This window comes from Calypte anna, chromosome 23 (assembly GCF_003957555.1).
Source record: "Calypte anna isolate BGI_N300 chromosome 23, bCalAnn1_v1.p, whole genome shotgun sequence".
NCBI classification, from domain to species: domain Eukaryota; kingdom Metazoa; phylum Chordata; class Aves; order Apodiformes; family Trochilidae; genus Calypte; species Calypte anna.
In genome coordinates, this window is record NC_044268.1 from 4,764,584 (window position 1) to 4,787,690 (window position 23,107).

At 48.5% G+C, this 23,107-nt stretch overlaps 1 protein-coding gene across 22 annotated transcripts in view; it reads left to right on the forward strand.

The window, feature by feature from the left end:
• The window catches only part of EPB41 (erythrocyte membrane protein band 4.1), a 90,908-nt gene that overhangs the window by 18,873 nt on the left and 48,928 nt on the right, over positions 1-23,107 (forward strand). Inside the window, exon 1 of one of the 22 annotated variants that reach the window (XM_030464601.1) lies at positions 666-686. The exons of 20 other annotated variants lie outside the window; for them this stretch is intronic. The gene's annotated coding sequence lies outside the window, so the exon portion shown is untranslated. Of the gene's footprint in view, positions 1-665; positions 687-16,656; positions 16,834-23,107 lie in introns of those variants that run through there. One more of the 22 variants, XM_030464600.1, reaches the window with a different exon arrangement.

A 23,107-nucleotide genomic window follows, 5' to 3' on the forward strand; every position in this document is an offset into this window, starting at 1 on the left:
GCGGACAGTGTGTGTGTGTGTGCACGTTGCGTGCGTGCACAGCGAGTGTGCACCCCGTGTCTGCACAGCGTATCAGTGTGTGCACACCGCAGGTGTGTGTGCAGCCTGGGTGTCTGTACGTTGTGCTGGCGTTTGCACAGCGAGTGTGCACAATACGTGTGTCTACATGGGGTGCCGGTGCACGCACAACGCCTGCGTGTGTGCACAGTGCACATGTGTGTGCACAGGATGTGTGTGCACAGGACGTGTGTGCACAGGGGTTATCTGCGTGTGACCGCGCGTCGGTGCACGCACGGTGCGCGCGTGTGTGTGCACAGTGCATACGTGCGCACACCACACGTGTGTGTGGCCGTGTGTGCACCGCACATCGGTGCATGCGTGTGCGCGGTACACAAGCGTGGGCAGGGCCCATCCCCGGGTGTGCACGGTGTGTGTGCGCGGTGTGTCCGTGCGCGCAGAGCTCTCCGCGGGGTGTTGGGGGCCGGGGAGAGGCCGAAAGCTGCGGCTGAGCCGGAGCGGATCCTGCAGGGGGCGAGAAACGGAGAACGGAGCGAGGAGTGGGGGGACGGGACACGGGGGGACGGGACGTGGCACTCAGGGTCCCCCCTTTGCTGTCCTCCCCTTGTGCATGAGGAGGAAGGAAACGTGGCAGGGAAGAGCTCTGCAAGCCCACCCGTGGGATGAAGGTGGGTGCCGTGGGCTGGGTGCAGGATCCTTCCCGGCCGTGCATCCATCCCTCTGCGTTTCAGCTCCCGCAGCTCCCTCAGCCCGCCGGGCAGGATGCTCTGCAGCTGAAAGGATTTTCCTGCCAAGGCATATTTATGTTTTTTATCACCACTGAGGCTGCATTTGCAATGGGAGCGACTCCAAAGGGCCTGGAATGAGTTAAAAAAAAAATATCCCGCCCTGACCATCCGTGAATGCTCCCTCTGAACACATCTGGAACGCCGTCCTTTGGTGGTTCTGGTTCCCCCTTTTTGTGGGCTTAAGGTGTGAGGGTTTTTTTTCTGGGGGGATGGCAGCCCGTGCAGCTGTGGGTGCAGAAATGTCTTTTAAACACTGCAGGTTTCCAGGGTGCCCAGAGAAAATTCCCAGTCTGAATGGTGGGGGGCAGGTGTTGTGCTGGGAATTAGAGTCCAGTTGGAATTGAGTTCTCTGGGTAGTAATTTAATTCAGGTATTGGGGTGAGTGCAGAGAAGAAAAGCAACATTTCATTTCTCAGCAGCAGCACAAAGTGAATTTTCTTGCCCTCTCTTGGTGCTGAGGATTTTAATGCCAGGTTTTGTTGCCTGAGTTCCAGAGGTCTGGTTTCTCAGAATGACTTTGGTTTGCAGTTCACAACTGAATTATTGAATGCAAAAATAATCCCTGGAAGGTTTCCTGAGGTGGGGATTGGGGGGTGGGAGGGGAAGGATGCTCTGGGGGAGGCAGAGGGGCTGGGATGGTTGCTGGTGATCCCTGTGCAGTGCAATTCCTTTCACAATTAGTGTGATTGGTGTGTGGCTGTCCCAGGAGGTGCTTGTACTGCTTTGTGGAGGTGCAGTAGTATCTTTGGTTGGTTGTGTTTTGTTTTTCAGGTCTGGCACAAGTGTGTTTTGCAATTACTGAAGGTTTTCCTGCAGTGTTGTTGACGGGGATGTCCTGCTGGAGGGGGGTGTTGGGTGTGGGTGCTGCCGATGCACTTGATGTTCTCGGGGGTTTTTAACACCGTGGTGCCAACCTCTGGCATCTTGGGTTGTGTTTCTGTGACAGTTTTGGGCCTGGGGTGTGATTGAAAAGGCAGGGTGGTCCTTTGCATATCTCTGCTGCCATGGCCTTAATAAAGAAGGCAAGGATTCTCTGGGATTCCCATGGACAGAGATAATCTGCTGCAGAAGGTAAATATCAGGATAAACACAGTGCACCTTACCTTTAAAACTCAATTAGAGCCTCGTGAAACAGAGAAGGAACGATGATTATTTTGTTTTCCTCTAGAATAAATGCATTAATTATTTCCTCTATCAGTTCAAATCAGAAGAACAGGAATTTCCTCTGTTTTCAGCTGATCTCACAATTGCAATTTAAACCCAGTTTCTATCAGGACCACAGCATTTTCTTTCTCTGCCTTGGGGACTCCTGGCCCTGGATGAAGGGAGGAAGGACTCTTTTTGTTTTTTTTTCTCAGCCTATTTCAACACACCATGTATTTCCAAACCCTAAAAATGCTTTGGACTATTACACCCCAAATCCACAGCTCCTGTCTCGGGTTACGTCCTGCCAGCTGCCTGCCTGCTCCACACCAGCACTTTTTTCACTTGCTGTTTTCATTCTGGCAGCATTTGATTTTCAGAAAAGCAGTAAAGCCCCCATTTACTGCTTGTTGAGTTTGGGTTTGATGGCAGGGAGGCTGCAGGATCCTCTAGTGAGCAACTGGGGTTTACAAATCCATTCATTAGTGATCAAAGTGTTGGCTGTGCCGGGATAGCTTGCAGGCTTCCAGCCACAGGATGTTGGGATGCTCCATCTGCTTTGATATGTTGATGGGTGGATGATGGCAGTGTTGGGAATGTGGTGTGAAATGTGCTGGAAGAAAAATTGTACCTAGGGAAGTGTTGCTGATGGAAGGGCAGTGGCTCTGGGATGGGTTTTCACCCCGAGTTCTGTAGCATCTCCAAGGAACTTTGGGTTTTTGGTGTCCCTAAGTAAAAGTTCTCCATCTCCATCCTCGGGGGCAGTTTGTAGGTGGGCATCTGGCCAGGGGTTGCTCACCAAACACTTTGGTGTATTTTCTAGTGTGGGGTGTTTGATGGGAGCCTCTTGGGGGAACCATGACCCCCCATCTACTGCAGAGCAGGTTTGTCTTCAGCCTCTCGTTGCCCTATTTCATGTGTTTTCTTGGAAAAAGCCCAAGCAGTTGGCTCAGCTCAGAGATGCTGTGGATGGGGAGGTCTCCAGGCTCTCTCCACGTGTCCAGGCTGGGGGATTGCCTGGAATAGAGAACCCTGAGCAGGGTGGGAAGCTTCTCACCCCACTGTGGGGACAGGAATGCTCAGCTCTGCAGCTGTAGCTGTGGGCTCCACTGGCTTTGTCTGGACTTGCTCTGCTGAAGCTGCTTTTACCTTCATGGTAATGAGCAGTGATGAATCAGATGTTGCTTTAATAACCCAGTCTTTGAAGGGCCTGCAGCAGCCCTGTGGATGCAAATAATTTCCCACTATAAACCTTACTTTCTGTTGTTTTGGGTTGTGGTTTTTTTTCTTTTTTTCTTTTTCTTTTTTTTTCCTTTTTGGAAACTCCACTGCAGATCTGCTCTTTCCTGACCACTGTTCACCCACATGCAACTTTTCTGGAGCATTAAGGAAGGGCAGATGCTCAGATTGCTGAGTCTTGCAGCTGTGTTTTGTTGCTGTTGTGCATCTCTCTGGGGAAGCTCGATGCAAAGCTTTGCATCTCAAGTGGAAATTGCACTCTGGGCTTGGTGATCTTTTGCAATGATTTTTTTTGCTTTCTTGGTGCTTGGCTTTTGCCTGTAATCTGGTGTAGATTAAGCAGGCAGCAATACAGAAAGATTTCACCTTATATTTGCTGTTTTGCTGCGGTTCCTTAAGTTGCAGAGAATTGTAGGATGCGGCATAGTGGGGATTTATCTGCTTCCATCGGATGGATTAGGTAGGAATGTTCATGGCTTGTAGTTAATCCAGATTAATATTATTAGTTTCTTTACGTTCAGTCAGTTGTTTACTCTTGTTTTCTGTTTATGTGAGTTTTTGCTTGTGTAATGCCACTAACATTATGTATTAAAAGCCAAGACTTTTAATTCATCAACATAGATGGACTAAATCTTTTTTTTTCCTTTTAATGAAGCAGTTCCACAGAGAAGAAAATTGCATGTGCTTGGGGGATGTGTTTCAAGAATCCCTGCTCTCCCAGGGCACTTTCCTTCACTGCTGCCACTCCAGTATGGGCTTCTTAAACAAATGCCTGTGCCTGCTTGCTTCAGCTTCTGTGCTCCAAACAAGCCTCTGGAGCAGAGGTTTATAATTCATAATTCAGTGAGTCGCACAGCACTTGAACTCTGGTGCTTTTGGAGGGCAAGGAGTGTTTTGTATCTCCTTGATCTTTATTCAGAGCCTGGCAGGTGTAGGAAGAGGAGCTCTGGGGAGCGTTGCTGCTTGTGGTTGCTTTCTGGTTTCTGGTTGAGGTTGGTTTCTCTGTGCCTGGCGTGCTGTGACCATGGTCGTGGCCATCCCCTCGTGCTTCCCTCCCACAGATGTGTTTTTAGAGAGTGGGACATGAGCCAGGCTTTCCAGCAGGTTCACCCCATCAGACAGCATCCCCTACAGCCTGGATTCGGGGACCAAACCTCTGCTCTGCCCAATCCTAGGTTCTTCTTAAAGGTCAGGCCAGGCTGTGTTGGCAGCAGAGTTTGCTGTGGATGGAGGTTTGGTTTGGAGAAGCAGCAGGAGAAGATCTGGGCTAGTTAGCTGTTTCTGTGAAAAACACAATTCCTTTGAACCCGTGGGTCACTGGTTGTAGGCTGATTATTTCCCCCCCTTCCCCGCCCCACGTAATGCGTGTGTGTGAGAGAGATAATTAAAAGCTTGGAGTTAAATAAATAAGCTGCTCGTGTGGCTTTATTACTGCAGAGTGTAAAACTGTAGAGGCAAAACACTTGGAGGTGGAAGGTGGTGTGTGCTGCTCCTGGTCCTGCACCTCCTCCTCTACCTTTTGGTGCCGGAATGCTCTCAATTTATGATTGCAAATGTTTTTCTTTTTTTTACCCCTTCTGGGCTTGCATATCACTAAATATAAGAAAAAGCTGCTCACTAAGTGGGAACAGTCCCATCCCATTGTTTCTGGGCCCCCAGGCTGTATTTATATGTCCCACTATTCAAACTCTGCAAACAGGATTAATAATTCCTGCCTGAGTTCATCTGCCATGCTTCAAATTGCACCAAAAGCATGAGCTGGGCTTTGAAATTCAGCTGTGAGATGGGGCTGGGTGCCTGGGGATAGGTAATGGTATAAATCTTGAAGGGTGCTTTGGTTTTATCCCTTGGACATTTTATATTCAAGCCCTGGTTTCTGCCTCTCTGAGCTGCCTCAAGGCAGGCACTTGGGAAATGAGAACCATGCAGCTGGTGACCATTCCAGGGGAGTTTTCAGTCTGGTTCATCATTGGGCAGGGCTTGGTTGATGGAAGGCTAAAAAAAAAACCTTTTCAGGTCAAGCTTCAGCTAGGAAATGTTTTTCCTCCTGCAGCCCTTGCTGCCTTCCAGTTCCTGAACCAAAGGGTAAAGCAGCACCACAATGAGATATCCCTGATTTCTACCCTTAATGTGAGGACCAGAGGATGCTTTGGGGCAGATGCAGATTCTCAGAGGTGCAGCTCAGGGTGACAGTTTGCAGTCTGACTGGGAAAAAAACCCCCAACCTCTGAATCCCCAAACAAAAACTGTTATTCAGTCTTCTAAATACTGCAGCTCCATGGGTAGAGAGTGGGGAAGAGCAGTGGGGAGCTCTCATCCTCCCTGCCTAAGGCAGCCCTACAATTCTTCATGTAAATGAAAATACAGCTCTTCATTTTGTCCAGAAAACTCTTCAAAGCCAGCATTAAACCAAAGGTTTCTGCTCTAGGTGGCTGCCTTACAACTCGGGGCTTGGCAGTGGTTGATGTGCAAGGTGGAAATGGAGTATTTAAAGTTGTGCAGGGGGGGTTGGTGTAAAGTCAGAAGAAAGACTGCCTGGCCAACATCTCTGTTTCTCACATGTGTAAGTTCCTCAAGGCAGTAAAAAGGCCATCTACAACCTAAATGCTCAGGCAGAATTGAGAGGATGTGTTCCCAGGCTCCTTGTCGGAGGAAGGGATCACATCCCATGCAAGAAAACAGCATTTTCAGGATCCTCAGTAGAAAATACTGAAAGTTCAGCAGTGAGAAAGCAGGTGGGGTGAGTATCAGCCCTTGTCCTGGTGTCTCTCCATCCCTCCCAGGGATGTAAGGTCCCAAGGCTGTCCGTTCATCCATCCATCCATCCACCCACCCACCCACCCCTCCCACCCTCCCATGGGAGCACTGGCACTGCTCTCATGTCCCTCCATCCCTCCTGGGGTTGGTGCCAGCAGCCAGTGCTGATATCTCTCCTTTTTTATCTCCACCTGCCAACTTGAGAGTGAGTCTGTGTGGTAAGAACCTAGTGAAAGTCTTGGTGAATAAAGCACAGAAATAGCAATACTATAAAACTGGCGTGTGGGCTGCCTGGTACAGCTGCTGGAATTATTTTCATCTGGGTACAAACTGGAAATGTTTGGGGGTTTGGGGAGGAGTCCAGCTGCAGAGAAAATGACTGTTTTCAGCTGTTTGTTGTGTGTAGCTTTAATGAAAAGGGTTTAGGGACCCCCACGCTTTCTTGGAGAGGGTGAACAGCAAGGAAGAGAAACTGGTTGGGGAGGGAAAAATGCAGGTTTAAATATTTTCCCGTTGATTCTGGTGTGCAGCCATGCCTCCTGGGGGGTTTCAGCAGGATGGAAGAAGAGCTCCTGCAGACACACAGGTTTGCTGCATTACCTGCACAGATGGGATGACTTCATTCATCAGGAGTTCTTGAAAAATAATTTAATATTGCAGAGGACAGGGGCAGGATGGAAGCTGGAGAAGGGGGGGAGGTTTATCTGGGGGGGGGAGCAATGGGGGGGATTGCATGGATGTGAATCTGGGGGGGAAATGTCCCTGTGCTGGAGTCCTCTGACTTCAGTGGTGGCCGATGCCATTTCCAGGGGGTTTCATCAGAGGAAACAGTTTCTGTAGACTTCTCATTGAGTTTTTTTTAATTCTTGTTGTTCTAAGTGCTGCTTCTGTTATTTCCCTCCTGGCTACTTCCATTGCTGTCTTCAAAACCCATTTCCTTTGTTTATGGGTGGCAGGAGATGGTTTGTTTGCTGCTGCCTGTCCCTGTGCTTCCCTTCCCTTCCCTCCCCCAGGAAATGCTGGGAAAAAAGCTCTGGAGTTTGCTGATGGAGTCAGAGCAGCATCTTGCTGGTCCTGGAGCAGGGCTGGCCTCTCCCCACAGCCTGGGCTGGGAAACTTCACCCCCTCCTAACAAGAACCTAAGGGGCTGGCAGCATCCGAGCTGTGTTCATCTCAAGGAAAACCTTTTTCCTTTTTGTTTGCCTCGAGTAGCTGCTGTCTCCCATCCCTTCAGTTTTGGGGCACTGCTGCTGAAAATGCTCCTCTTCTGGGTGGTGTTCAGGTAAACTCAAGCCCTGTCTGCAAACATCCAGCTCGGGGGCAGTGGGGAAAGAAACCCACAGTGGCCTGAGCCATGTTACTGGCTTCATATTCTGCAGCTGCTACTCTTGGTTTATTTTAAAATGATGATTGACTCTTCATCTGACCCGATGGTGACAAATGGTGATTCTCCTTTTGTAAAGATGTAGTTTATTAAAAAAAAAAATGTTTCCACTGCATGATGAATAGATGGAGAGCTGGAGGAAGCTGAGTCTATTAGTGTTATGTGCCTGCTTGCCTCCAGAGGCAGGAATGGGACTTGATAATGAACATGAGAGATGACTTTAGCAAAGCAAGGAGGCTTGGAATTACACTGAAATTTGGTATTTCACTGCAACCTTTTTCTTTCAGCTTTATTTCTTTATGTAGTTGTACAGGAGCCTTCAGCACCAGTACTGCCTGATGATCACACTGCCCAGTATTTATATTTATATTTATATTTATATTTATATTTATATTTATATTTATATTTATATTTATATTTATATTTATATTTATATTTATATTTAAAGTCCCTATCCCCATATTGAGCCATGCAGTGCTAATTGCAGCAAGAGGTGATCTAGTAATGCAAATGCAGCAGGCTGGAACTTTTTATTTCTTGTTTTTTTTTCTCTGTGGGTGTGTGGTGGATGCACAGCTGCATCTCTGCCAGCTTTAGATTCATTTCACACAGGTGAAGCAGAGGAGCCCTGGGAGCACCTGGGGATCAATCACTCAACAAGTTCAGGTCATAGGGGTTGCACAGAGCTCAGCACTGGTTTGTGAGCTGGTTTGCTTCCTTTGCTGGGCTGAGCCTGCTGGTGGAAGTGGTTGCACATTAACCATTTCTCATGATTTCTCAATCACAAACAGCTGTAAATTGTTGGTGTAGAAGGAACAGATGCAAAAAGCCCTGTGCAGCCTCCTGCCTGGGTCTTTTAAACCAAAAACAGAATTATAAGGAGGCAACTGTGCCCTTTTGATGCATGAACTAGAAAATCAGCTGAAATACTTGTGGTAACTTGTGTGTGTTGGGAAGTCAGTTTAAACTTCTGAAACTTCTGACTCTGGCAAAAAAAACCAACATAACAAACCAAACAAAACCCAAGCAGTGCTTACTTACACCAAACCTGAAGTCTGATGAATTGTAACTTCAGTAACACTTCAGCTTTCCCACTAGAAAAACATCTTAGGGTAGATGCAAAACTTTCGTTTGCTTTTCAACTAAACCCACCTGTTTTACTAAACTTCATCATCCTCTGGCTGGGGGTGAAGAGGATGCAGACTGCAGCTGTGCATCTCTGAAGCAGGAGCTTTGTGGCTGGGTTGTTCCTGTGTACTTCAAGGCTCTGCTTATTTTTTCCCCATCTCAGCAGAAACCCTCTCTGAAACAGTTTTGAAACACTCATTTCAAACGAAAGAAAAAAAGGAGAAAAATCCCAAGCCTCTCTGTGTTCCTATAGTTGGAAACCATCCTCAGAGCTTTTCTAAATGGAGCAACAAACAGCATTTGGGATTTATGAGAAGTGCAGAAATGCAGCCAGCTGCTCCCTGCAAAGCTGAGCATTGTCCCAGCATCCCAGCATCAGCCAAGCCCAGCAGTCAGCTTGGTTCCTCCTTCCCAGAGGAGACAGCAGTTGGCAATTGTGCAGTTTTTATCTGCTTTTAGTTTGAGTTAATCTCTCTCCTCAGCCATTGTTTTGCTTTCCCACCCACTTTCTGTGTTTTTGCCCAGTCACAAGGTGGTTCATGGGTGCAGCCAGTTTGGATCTTGCGAGCCAGAGACACTTGGGAATGAGTCACTAGAACTCAGGATAGGGCAGGTTTCTTGAAATCAACCTGAGAAATCCCCAAGCTTTTCACAAGCTTAAAAATAAGGGTTGGCTTCAAGACACAAAGGATCCAGACCTCTTGGTGTGGACAGCTGTGAGTTTGTCAGTGGTGGTTTGGGTGCTTGTAGTTTGTTGCTCTCTTTGGAAGAAAATTCTGCAGTGGATTATAATTTCTTTAAAATACAAATTGGAAAAGAAAAAAAAAATCAGCAGTGCAGATACTTGATTTTAAAGCTGATAGTTTGTTGTGCAAGTAAGGAGCCAGTGTGGCCCCTATGGCTTCATAGGGTTGCAGAGGTCAGGGTGTGATCTGGATCTACAGGAAAAGTGGAAGTGGCACTTGCAGTTCAGTGGGAGGATTCTCTTTTTGGTTGAATCACTGTAAATGGGAACGTGTGTGTTTGATTCCAGATCCAAGATCAGCCCAGTTTTCCTGGTTAAACAACTGTTTGGTGTGTGCCACCCACAGCAGCACCCATTGCCTAATTCCTTTGTGTGGCATCTTCCTCTTTTAAGCCATGCTGGAAGTCAGTTTTGCTGCTGAAAATCAACTCCTTTTGTAAACCAGCAGCTTGCTGGCTGACCACTAATTGATTTAATTGCCTCTCTTAATATGAAATATATTGAGGTTCATTAAGGTGCCTTCTGCTGCCCCGAGGTCTCGGCAGAAGCCATCCCAGACATCCATGAGTTGTCCATGTCCCAATGTCCCCATCAGGCACATCCCTGATGGGACCAGTTGATGCCATCACTCTGTTCCCTGCTCCTAGTCCACTGTTCCCAGCCCTGCTGCTGAGCAACCTGCAGCAAGATGGGGTTTTCTCAAAAAGCTTGTGTTAGGGAAGGTAGGCAGGGGCTGGGAACAGAAATGAAGCCTAAAGAGGAGTTATTTACCTTTTTATTTGTACTCTTTTATATAGAAATAGTCTAGCACTGACCTACCCTGCTCTCAAGAAGAAGTGAAACACTGTTGAAAGTACATTGCACTATATTAAGAGAAGGTCAGACTTTTTTTCCTCCTCAGAACCATCTAATATTAAATTAAAAACTGAGTAGGTAATTTTGGTTCAGTCATATTTCTTTCTGGCACGTAACTTTTTCACCCTGCACCACTCCTTTGTCTGACAGATGCCTTGTTTGCCTTGTTTGTGGCAAGGCAAAAAAAATCCCCCAAACACTGAACTTTATGGGATCTTTCTCAAAACTGGACAGAAGGATGTCTTGTGCAGGGGTGGTTATTAAATCAGAGCAACGGGAGTTGCAAAACAACTTCTTATGCCACTGGCCCTTGTCCTGGGCTCTGCAAAGGAGACTTGTTCCAGACCTTACCTCCCAGGTCCAGTGTTGATGCCTGAACAGGATCAGTTTATGGTTTAACGTGAGCCTCACTTGGAGGGAGATGTTTGTGGGACATTTTCCTTGTGGTCTGGGGAGTTCGGGATCTCCATCTTCCTTTTTCTTTTGTATGACTTGCCAAAGGCACTTGGTGCTCACAGGAATTAATCCAATGCTGATGGTGGTGTATGCCCCACATCCTGGAGATTTCCAGCTTGATGTCCCCAGTGCTCAACTGGTCTTGTATCTTGTGGAGTCTCGAAGAAAACAGACATTTAGTCAAAGGCTGCTGAGATTTGGCTGCTGAAGCTCCAGTGACCTTCTGCTCATCCCCTCTTTCACCAGACCTGCTCGTTTTGCTCAGGGCTCTTAGTCCACCACCCAGACCGGGAATCTTCTTTCTTTTTCCCAGAGGAGAGCCTGGTCCTAGATCCTGGCAGGTTTGGAACACTCTCTCCAGCATCGCCCAGCACAGCCGGCAGCAACCTGCCGTGCGAGGAACTCTGTAATTAACGTCAGCTCTTGAGCACTGAGTAATTGGGAGCAGTAATTGGATGGTAGCTTAAGTTGTAGGAGCATGGTTAAATAAACCAAACAGGCTTGCAGTTGTAATGTCAGCAGGTAAAACACCCGGGAAACAGCAAATCTGGGTGGCAGTGGGGTGGGGATGCTGCGAGCATCTGTGTGCTTCAACAGCAAAACCCGAAGGTGCAGAGCAGGGGAAGGCACAGGCACCTCTCCTGCTGGAGAAGGAACACAGCCCACTGAGGAAGGTATTTTTTAAGCATCTCCCTTGCTCAGGAGTAAGATAATGAAAGGTTGTTGATGTGGAGCTGCAACTCAAAACAGTTTTTGCAGCTTGTTTAGTTTGGGTGAGCTCAGGACTGCTCTGTGTGTGTGTGCAGCAACATCCTACATGGCAACCAGCTCGTTGCAGTCCTCCTCTCTTTGCTTTTTGCTCTTAAACCATGCTTTTTGCTACTGTGCTTCCTGCAGCTGGCCTGGCTTTTCTCTCCTCTCATTTTTGGTACTGCTCTGCTAACAGCTTACACCAAGGAGGAGTCTCGGGGTGAGCTGAGCCCCAGACCTCGTTTGCATGTTCATTATTTTTGTCTTATAGAGGAAGAAGTGACCATTTACTTTCAATTTGTGTATGCAGAAAGAGAACCTGGAGGGAAGCAAAGGAGGTGCTTTAAGAACATTATTTATGGGGGAATAACGGGTTGGTTGGGCATGAGCTGCCTGGCCAGGCAGCCTGGGTGAGCTCACCCACACTTTTTGCTCTCTCCACTCTTTAGCCCTGGCGTCATTTGGAGGGTCTTCTTATGGCAGTTTTAGCCCAAACAATGATATCACCAGAGCTTGCAGAAAAGAGGATTTGTGTGGCATTTTATTCCCTTGTGCTGCATGAATGTGGATTTCAGGGATATTGTTGTGTGGCTCCTGCTGTCAGCAGCATGGTGAAAGGAGTAGCTCACTTGTCTGGTATTGCACCCCTCTCACAGCCCTTTTGCAGCATAATTTTAGTTGGGACTCTCCATTCAGTCTTCAGTGCAGGGTGCTGGATAAGACCAGTAGGTTTGGAGTCCAAAATACCAAGGATAATAAGTTTTATTCTTAATTTTTCTGGTGGTTTTGGGAGCTTGCTAAATATCCGAGCAACAGAGTCCCCGTGAGCCTGCAGAGCTTTCTGCTGGATGGAGCAGCATTGGGCTCAATGAGGCTTCAGCTGTGCACGAGGCAATTGCACAACTGGGATTTAAATCTAAAAAAGGGAAAAATAAGCAAAAGCTTCTCCAAAACAACATGCAGATATTCATCCTGCCTTTGCATTGTTGGGTGTGTGTGAGTGCACACACCCACAGCATGCACTGTGAATAGGGTAAGGATTATTCTGTGACCTAACTGGTAAAATAGGTATCAATGAGATGCTAAGTTGTGTACACAAGACCAGGAAGTTCTCCAGAAAGCAGCTCAGGCCTCAGCTACCATTTGTTTTAGCAATGAGCTATCTAAACCAGCTGCTTTCTCCTTTCTGCTTCTGCTTTATCACTGTTAAAGGAAATATTTTGTCTTGCAGGGCTCTTGGTTTATTTTGAAATATTGGAGTGGTGACAATGTTGGGAGCTGTTTGATGTTGTCTTCTCAGCTGGTGGATGGCCAGCAGCATGCAGGAGGGTGGGAGAGATCCTTGATCCATCTTCTCCATCAAGTGGGGTGATTTTGGATCAGAGGCTGCTGCCATCTGTTATTCAGAAATACAAAGGCCATCCAGGGGCACTAATACTGTCCTCTGAGGGTGCTGGGTGGCAAGGGTGGAAGCTGAAGAAGTAAAAAAATACCTGCTGAGAACTGCTGGTGTTTGATGGGGGAGATCAAAACCTACAAAGCCCTGCCCGTCCCAGCCCTTTGAGGGCAGAGAGAAAGGCAGCAACCAAACCCAGAAGCAAACAGCCCTTGTAATGTGCTTGTACACTGTGTCTCTGACCCCCTCCCTGAAGCTGCTGAGGGTGAATGCAGCTTCCTTTTCCTTTCTGTCGTTTCAAGAAAGCCACATTTGTGCACATTTCCTCCATGCAAATGATTGCAGCATCCCTGAGCTGGAGGGTGGGTGCAGGAGCTGAGCAGAGGGAGCTACGGGGACCAGCAGTGAAAAAAACCCCCTCACAATGCCGTGTTATCTTCCATCTCATTTTTTAAATCAATGCTTTCCCTTCCCCCCTCCCCAGACCCCTGAAATGATATTTAATATCCTGCTTACTATTTCCTTTCCCTGATGGGACAGGCTGGGCACAGGAGCTCAGCTGCTGTGTCCTGGTGAGCTATTAGTGCACGAGGACAGGAGTCCAGTGGAGTCATTCAAAGCAAGAGTGAGCACGGACACCCTGTGGGATAACTGGGATAATGGCTTCGTGAGCAGCCAGAAGGTGTTCAGCTTAATTATTTTGGTTGAGCAGCAGAAGTGGTGGTAATAAAGTGCTCTCTGGGTATTTGCTCTCCCAGAGGATCAGAGGGATTCCTGACAGCTGAGCGATAGAAATGAACCGCTGGTAACCCAGCTGCCAAGAGGTGATTGGACCAAAATAAACAAGTTAGGCACAGAAATACCATCCCTCTGGCCTGCAGGTCAGTACTGAGAGTATTGCCTGAAATGCTAACTGTTTGTTTTGGTTTGGTTTGGTTTTTCCTCTGCAAACTTTTAAGTCTCTGTGCTCCCACTCTGCAGCTCCAGGCAGAGGTTTCTCAGCGCTGCCATCACCTCCTGCTCAAACCCTGCTGAAGAGATGGGTGATTTATTTAGTGAAAATTGCATTTCTGAGCCGTGTGCCACTATGTCTTGTTAAAGCAGCTGGAAGGCCGGGTTGTGTCTTCTCCCTGTCGGCAGCACAGCAAAAGCAGACAGCAATTTTGATTCAAAGCCATCTCCAGTACAAATGGTTGTTTGCAAATGCATTGCATCAGATGTGTCAATGGATGTAATTAAGGAATGAAGACTGCTGCACACCCCTAATTAAGGGGATTAAAAACTAAAGCTGTCTGATTTCACTGCTGGGTGGAAAAAAATAAACAGAGTGGAGGCCAAGGCTTGGGCAGGGGGGTTCTGTTGCAGCTACATTGGGTCGGGACAGGAGCAGCTCTGTCATTCGTGGGTAATTGGCTGCTGAGGGCAGAACAAGATGTTTAATTACTGCTTTGGTTTCTGTTCCTGGTGAGGATGGGAGGATTTTCAGCCCTGCCAGCCGTGCTGGGCTGGAGCCTGGGGAGGTCTCAAGTCCTGTCACCTTATGGTGGTTTGGTGACCTGGGGTGTTGCCCCCATCTTGGTACCCATCAGCAGCTTGTGGCTGTGCAGGGTGGTGGGGTGGGAGGGGATGGGATGCGATGGGATGGGGTGGGAGGGGATGGGATGGGATCTCCTTGTGTAGAAGCAGGAGCAAGGTGTGTGTGTGTGAGGTGCTCGACATGGGACAGGACCTCCAGGCACCTCTCAGGTGCTTTCTCCTGCTGTACTGGGCCAAATCTTGGAGAGTGAACTCTGTAATGGAATTTTAGAAAAGTGAACTCTATGTGGGCTTTCCCCTCACCTTGCTAAGTGGAGAATTACTTTGTCATGGAATGGGGACTGCCAATGAGGATGTTGGTACTGTGATCTCCTGTTGCTTATTTGACTCCAGGTGGGTGTCACACACCGTGTGGGTGCAGAAACACCCTCCCTGCAGGAGATGTTGCAATCCCTGCTCTGGTTTTCCAGGAATCATCTTCTCCTTTGCTCTCCAGCTTCTGAAGCCACCCCAGGGGGGAAGGATGACTTTGGGGTCACTGAGCACCAAACCCAGTTTTGTGGAGGTGGTGAGAAGTGGCTGAGTGAGTGCCAGGGATGTGCAGTGCTCTTCTGTAATACATGATGCTGCATTTGTCAGGGCAATGTCCTTCTGGGGCCCTGGTGGCACTTGAGTTTGTCCCAGTCAAATTGAGTCAATACTTTGAGGCTTTACAAACAGCATCTGACTGGTGGGTATCAGTATTTGCAACATCTGACTGGTCTTCTGGCCTGCCTGGTGATCACCTGTGTACCAGATCTTGCTGAGAACATGGTTGTACCCAGGCTTTAAATGGTGCTGGATGTCCAGTCAGGAGCCCAGAGATGTGCAGTAGGATCATCCCTATGGCATGCTCTTCTGGGAAAGGTGCAGAGCTTGATTTAACTCATCACCTGCTCTAATTTAAAAAAAAAAAAAAAGGAGAAACAAGAAAGAGGAGAGCTCTCTGGAGCAGGGTCCTCTCTCTGCCCATCTGCATGGTGGTTGCTTTGCTCTTTCTAATCTTGAGGCCAGGTCAGCAGCTCCTGGGGGCCTGCATCCCAGTTTGCATTCCCCATTGCTGAGTGCCCTGGGGGGCTGCAGCCACCTGGGAGATGTCTGATGGGGTTTGTGCTTCTGCAGGCTCCTCTGTGTTTGTTGGGGGACTATAATTATCCCTCTGTGGTTTCTGAAGCTCAGTTGCAGGGTCATGTGAGTTTTCAAATGGTTTGGGTTCTTTCGGTGATACTGGGAGTACACAGCATGAGGTTTATGGTGGGAACAGGTTTCTCCTCCTTCTTGAGGCTTTCACCACCCTGGTGTTCCTGCCTGCAATGCTGAGCTCTGGAAGAAGAAGAGGAGACTTTGGGAAAGGGAAAACACCAAAGGGTGGCAGCTTCCTGAAACAAAACCTTCTCTTTGCTGAGGAGCAAGCACACGGTGCTGCTGCTGTTGTATGATACCAGCAGTGGAATGTACCCACCCAGTGAAACTGAGCTGCACAAACCTCCCAGCTGCCTGACTCATCCCTCCTGGGCTTGGTGGAGCTTTTACAGCCATCCCAGTTGTGTCTCCAGAGCCAGCAGCCATGGTGGGGCTGGGTCCTTCCAGCCTGGTGGGTACTGAGGAGGTTTCCAGCTTCTCCATCCCCTGCTCTGCAGGTGGAAGTGATGGGGGCTTGGTCATCCTGGGGGGAAAAAAAACCAGGAATTGGGGAATTCAGTAGAATCACAGAATCCCTGAGGTTTTAAAAGACCTCTAAGATCATCAAGTCCAACATCGGTGCCACCAGCCAACTAAACTGTGTCCTTAAGTGCTGCACCCACATGTTTTGTGAACCCCTCCAGGGACAATCTTCAGCTTTCCACTGCCTTGCCAGCACCCCAAGGTGAGGGTGGTTAAACTGGCAAAGTTCAGGGCTTGCTGATGGGGACTGGAGTTGTCCCCTTGCAGCCCCCATCTCCACTGCTGGTGCTCGATAGAGCAAACCACATCTACAAACCCAGCTTTGCCCCTGGTACCAACCCAAACCAGCAACAAAACTGCATTGCTGCTGTCATCCTGAGGACACTGTCCTGAGGGCATCCTCACTGCTGGGGAGAGGGAGGCTCCTTTGCACTGAACCTTTTTGGAGTGTTGGTGCCAGAAGGAGAAGCAATGCCTGATATAGAGGGGAAAAGGTTCTGGAATGAGCTTAGGGCAGGGTAGGGGGGAACTGGGTTAAATGTCCCTCCTGTTCAGCAGCAATCTTGAAGCAGTAAGCCCAGCTTCAAGCTTGGGTTGAAGATGCTTTAACCTGGGCTTTTTGGGGGACCCTTCTCCTCAGTGGTTCCCCCCCCCCCAGTGAATCCTGTGCAAGCAGCTGGCACTTTAGGTTATTTTTAATGAATTTTGGGTGTCACACTGGGGTGTGTCAGAGGGATTCGAGGCAGTCGGATGGATGCAAATTTCTCTTGCAGCCCTCTAACTACAAATCAAGCAGTTAAGCACCATGTCCCCAGCACGCAGCAGCAGAACAGCCCATGCCTGGGAGCTGGAGCTGTCAGCACCCACAGCAGGAGATGGAGCCTGTGAAGAGCTTTTAGCATCCAACACCCCGCTGGCTCTCGGTGCTGCAGTGGTAGGTACTTGGCAGGTGCCTCAGTGTGTGTGTGTGCATGGTGGTATTTATCTAGCAGTCAGCTCTTCATCAAAGGAGCGTGCAGGTCCCTCTTGGGTTCTAATTATAGCTTTGGTTTGGAAACAACCAAAGGGAAAATGATTTAAAAAAAAAAAAAAAGCGCTTTTTACCTCCGTGCTTGAAAAACTGGAAGGAAGGAAAATGAGCCCTGTTATGTTAAAACCCTGAGTGTAAATGAAGCACAGTGTGAGTAAACACATCTGTGTTCAGGCAGGGAGAAAGAAAAAAAAAAAACCAAACCAAAAAAACTATGAATAATGCATGGAAAAAAATCCTTCTATTGAGTCAATCGAGATCTATTGCTTATTTCTCTTAAACTGTTGCTTTCCAGAGCAGTGCTGCTGGTGGAGGGAGGCTGCTGTCAGGTTGGGTGTGGGTTCCATCATCTCTTTGGCTGTGATTGCCACCCTAGGTATCCCTTCAGGGATGGAGTGACCTGCAGGGATGGAGCCCATCCCTCCTTGGCGTTGCTGGCTGGGCACCCAGTGCCGCTTGCTCGCCGCTCTCTTGTTGCTTTTATTTGCACAGATTTCTGGCTCCTGCCTCATTTCCTGCCTGCCCACACTCCTTCTCTCCACCGAGGAGAGCAGAGCAGCCCCCGGGGATGCTATCTGCAAAGCCCAGGTGCTGGAGCTGCCAGGGGGTGGGGATGGGTGCCGGGGGTCCCTCCCTGGGGTCAGGCAGATCCCGGCTCCTGCTGCAAGGGAGGGTTTTGGTGCAGGGCTGAGCTCAGAGTTTCTTCTGCAGGGGTTTGGGATGGTGGGGTGGTTTGTTGGAGGTTTGTTTTTGTGCATTTTGAGGTGAAATGTTGTTTCTGCTCCGACTTCTTATGGGAGAAGGGAGCCCTGAAAGTCCCTTCTGCTGCTCGCTGTGGGATGGGCAGCAGCACCAGTATTGAACTGTTCCCTTAAAATTTTTAGCAAACTACTGATAGCTCCTGCGTTGCAGCAGGAGGAGTCTGAGCAGCTTTATTTGCTGCCTGAGCCTTCCCCATGGCTCTACTTTTGGTCCAGCTGCTCCAAGTTCAAGTGAGCTTTCTTCAGAGGTCCCTCATGGGCAGCAAACTCATTGCTGAGGACAAGGCTCCAGTGACAAGTACATGTTTTCATTTAAATTTCATTGCTTTGGGAAAGAGCAAAACCCCCAAATTCCTGCATAAGGAATTCTGTAGCATCCAGGAGGATATCTGAGGATACAGGGGAGGAGCTCCTGGCTCCCTTCAGTTGTAATGCACTTACTGCTCCATTTAGTCAGGTCATTTTTTAAGCCCAGTCTCCAATTTGACATAAATGATTTGCTTTCAGCAGATGGTGAGTTACTATTTTTTGCCCTTATTTAAATAGGAAAGCTGTACAATACCAGAAGATGAAAGAGGGGCAGGGTGCTGCTGACATACAGTAGATTATGAGGGCTGGTCCAGTGAGCATTAAATGTGCCATCTGGGGTCTGTTGGGTGGGGTATTTTTCCCCCATTTGATATGAGGCTCCTGAAATCTCCTTTTACCCTCTGGGTAAGGCTGAGCAACAACATCCCTGTTGCTGAGGACCCAAAGTACCAGCACAGAAAGGCGATGCTGGTTCCAGCTATAAAAGGTGAGCACTACATGAAATACATTTGGAATGGTTGTGGCCCCTTACAGTGTTTTCGAGTTGTTTGCTTCTTATTGAGAGGCTTAGTCTATTGCATTTGAATTTCATTGCTTTAAAAAAAAAAACCCCAGACAAGCAGCACTCTGCTCTGGTTTCTGTAACTGTAGTAAAAATCACATGTGGGATTTGTAACTCAGACACACGCCCGGGGCGAGTCCTCCCCGTGCAGTTTCCTCCTCTCCCCCCCGCAGACACAGGTTTGTTGCACATGCAGCAGGTCTTAAAAAAACCCTTGAATTTTCAGCCTGTGCTTTCTCTTTCAGAGCAATGTTCTGCGTGGTTTCCCTGGTGAATTGTGTGCTTTTCACACACATTATGAAATGGAGAGGAATGTGTTTGGAAAAAAAAAAAAAAAAGACTCTGTTGCTGAAACTATTTGATTTTTGCTTATTTTTAGCAGAAATTTCTCTCTTTTCAGTGTTTCCAGCTCTCTCTGGAGCAGGAGTGATTGGTGAAATCTCACATTTTTGGGTAGGAAGGTCAAGACAGTTTGTTCCAGCAGCATTGTTACCATCATCTGGTGTTGGGCATCGCAGCAAAACCGTTTCTGTTTCAGAGAAATGAACCTTCCCTCTGGACCATCCTTTCTCTCCTCTCTCTAAAAGCCTAAAACACTAGGAATTATAGTCAGTTATGGCACGAGCCATAAATCGTTTTTCCAGTCTTGGAAGCAGGAATAAATTACATTTTACTATTACTACTCTTTTATTTGTGTGCATGAGTAAGAAAGGCTGGAGCATGCTGACAGGTAGGAGGCTTTTAGGCACAAATCTAGATATTAGTGTTTTCTTTCAGCCTCTCTAACTTGTCACCAAACAACCCAAACCTGCAGCATGGTTATTTCCAGAGAACTAACACAGCATCACTTATCTGACAGCCTGCCCAGGAGCCCAGCCACAGTTAGGGGGTAATTCAGCAGCCTGCAGGCTCAGAGGTTTTCTCAGCAGGGAGCTGGTGGGATCTCTGAAATCTGTAGTTGAGATAAATCCCTGTGAGTGTGTGCTGGCTGGAAAAGGGGAATGGTTTGATGTGGAGTGTGGTTGTCTTTTGAGAGAGTCTTTGGAGGACTTTGGGGTTGAAAATGAGTTTTGCTGTCCTCATCAGACATTAATTGGTGTTGGATCAACCCGTGGATGATGGGATGTGGCATGAGCAATGAGCCTTTGCTCTCCTTTTAGGCCTCAAATCTGTGTTCTTTAAAGAATTTTGGTGCAGAGAAGCAGGGTGAGGGTGTAGGTGGCTTCCTACAGCCATGCCCTGGGGCAGACACAGGGATGAGCCCTCAGATGGGGGTCCCAAGACTCTGGAGGCTCTGCTGTGCAGGGGACAGCAGGTCCCCAAGGTGCCCATGTGCTTTGGTGTTCAGAGCTGCTGATACCTTTTAAGAAGAGGTGTGGGGGGGCTCTCCATCACCAAAGCACTGACACTCCTGGTGTGGCTGGGGGACACCCCAGATCTTCTTCTGAGGGCTGATGGGTGCAGGCAAAGGGGATGCTGTCTGTGAGGAGGTTGACAAGTGATATTGATCTCCTTGGAAGGTAGAAGCCTATTTCTCTTCTCCCCACAGGCTGCTCTGGGTGTGTTTAATTACCTTTTTTCCAGATTGCTTCCTGTTGCTAAAGTCTTCTTGTCTGGAGTAGGATGTTTGTAAGCTTAAATATAAATATCCACTTGAACTCTTTTTCTGATGAGATTTTTTGCTTGGAAATCTCTATGTGGGATCATATCTAAATTTCACTGTGATTTGCTTATTTCCGTAACGTTAAACGCCTTCTCTACCCCAGACTTGTGAAGAGCTTGCCTCTTCCAGGCTGTCTGGCATCAAACCCTCATCCTCTACCAAAAACAAAACCCCAAACCTGGTGTTTCCAAGTGGGTCAGCTCAGAGCAGGAGGTGAGCAGCTCTGTAAGAGCAGAGCATCCTCCAGCCTCCAGGGAACTCCCGAGGCACCTGCAGGCACTGCAGAATTGCCTTGTGGAATAGTCAGGAAAGAAAATTCAATTTAAAAAAAACCCAAATCAACAACTGCTGATGGTTTGGCTTTGGGCAGTGCTTTTACCAAATAATGAGTTGAAGAGCAGTGGAGCAGGAACCTTGCTCTTTGTGTTGGTGCTGTATGGAAACAGAATGCTACTTGGCAAACACCTCAGTGCAGCAAAGATGCTTTTTTTTTTTCCTTCAATAACACGACCTCTCAGTTCTGTTCCTTGCTTACTCTTTGCTTTTGGTCGAGAGCTCAGGAAACCATTTCTGAACGTTGAGCTTCAAAGGGAGGGAAGCAGCCGGGAGCCTCCGCAGCTGAAACGCGTGCTCAGGTCTTGCAGCAAGATGTTTGTCTGCACCCAGTGAGTTACTGGTGCTGCTCTGAAATGTTTACTGGGAAGGGGTGGGAAGGGAAGGGCTGCTACGTGCCCATCTCCTCATCCCCAGCCTGCCTGATGGGATCTGGCTGAGCTCTGGGGTGGTTCCCAGGGGGATGGAGGAAAGACAGGGAGATGTTTGTGCATCTCCAGGCAGAGCCATCGTCCTGTGCAGGGGAAGGGCTGGCACTGCACCTTAGAATGCAAACCATTAAATGTTCCTTGTTCCAGAAATGTTGGTATTTCAAGAGAGGGAAAACTACATCCAAAGGAAATGGTTGTTTGTGGCCTATCCCTCTTGTTTACCACAGCTGATAAGAGCTGCTCTTGGCTGTCCCCTCCCTGCAGTTGGGATTGGGTTCTGCCTTTGTGTTTCTAAGAGAGGGATGTGCATCCAATGTGTGTTTTGATAACGAGTCTCACAAATGTATTTATTCCAAACAAACACAGTGGGACGCAAGCACAAAGCAGGCTGCTTTGGCAGCTGGTGCAAAAGGGAGCTCGCTCTTGGAGTGTGCTCATGGTGGGATGGTTTTGCAACACCTGCATCCCTCCCTGTGCCTCCTGGGGCAGCAGCAGCTTCACCCTGGGAGTTGGGCACAGCGAGTCCCTCCTGCACCACTGCCACGGGGTGATGTTGCACCACCTTGTAGCATCCACAAGGTTTTTTTGGAAGACCTGGTAGGAGCAGGAGTTGGCTGCAGGGTGGCTGGGGTGACTCTGCAGACCTGTGTTGCTAATGGGGCCAGCAGCATCCCCAGCAAGGGGTGGCAGGAGGAAGGGAGGCAGCAGCAAGAGCTGCAGGGACAGGTCACCAGCACGCTGCCATCTGCAAACCCATCACAGCCCCTTAACCCACCCCGGGGAGCACGCAGCCTCTTCAGAACCTCTCCTGAGCTGAACCACAGACCCTGCTCAGGCCATAATCCTGCTTTGGCCCCACTAAACCAGCAGTAACCTCAATTCTGCCCCTGCAAGCTGGCAGCCATCCACACCCTGCCCGTTTGCTGCTGGTTGCAGCTTCGGAGTGATCACAGTGCACTCTGTGGGCAGCCAGCCCTTGGTCTGAGAGCTCTGGTGCAATGGGGTTTGAATGACTTTCCCCTCTCGCTGCTTTTTCTGGCTTGGGGCAGAAGGGAATTCAGTTTTATGGGTATTTTTTTTGGCTGTCCCCCCCTGCAAGTGAGGCTGTCCCCTCCCTGAGGTGATGGGAGCCACCCGGGTGCTGCTGGGATCCCCCAGAGCCTTTTGTTTAACTTGGACTTTCCAGCTTCTGTGCAGAGCCTGTTCTGTGATAGTCCTGTAAAATCAAAACTCCTGTAGGAGACAGACAGACAGACTCCTGTCCTCTCTCCTGCAAGGAGGAGAACAGATGCAGTGTGGTTCTCTGCACATCTGGATCCCCACCTAGCTGGGAGCTTGGCCACATCTGGGTTTTGGCACCATCTCTGCCTTGTGGTGCCCATGGTTGCATCCAGGCTCTCTGCTCAGATCCCTCTTTCCTCAGTGCAGGTTGAAATCTGCTGTTCCAGTGGCCTTCACCTCTCTGATGGGTCTGGAGAAGCCCAGAGCAGCTCACTGAGGGGAGGCTGTGTAGGGCATGAGGCTGTAAACCTGGGTTCTGCCAGGGACCAGGCTGCAGTGGACCCTGCCACTTGTCCCCAGAGCTGGCTGCTGGGGCTCAGTTCAAGTGGAGAGGTTTTGAAGAGGTCAGAGAGCCTGTCCTAAATCTGACACAGCTCTGAATCACTCCAATGGGAGCACAGACTTGTGGGTTACCATCCCTGCTGTTAACCAAAGACCTTTCTGCAAAAAAAAAACCCCAAACAAACCCAAAAACCTGAAATTGAAAAAGAAAACAAACCTTGTAAAGCCCTGAAATTTGCATTGCTGGGTTAGCAAATTCAGCAAAAGTCTCTGATGCTGCTTTTAACCCACAGCTTTAAGAATAGTGTTAAGCTTTTTGCATTAACCAGAGGGGAAAAGTACTTTGGGAAAGCTTGGAGGGCTTTTCCTTTTCAAACACTCTGGTTACTCTGGCAATCAGGATGAGTTAAATTCAAATCACTGAATGCAGTAATATGTAGGAGGCTGACATCTTGAAATGTTTCTGCATTTTAAGGATGTGTTTTGTGCAAATGTTTGTATGCCAAGGCTTGGGCTGGGGGGATTGAAAGGCATATTGGATTATGTGCTATTTGCT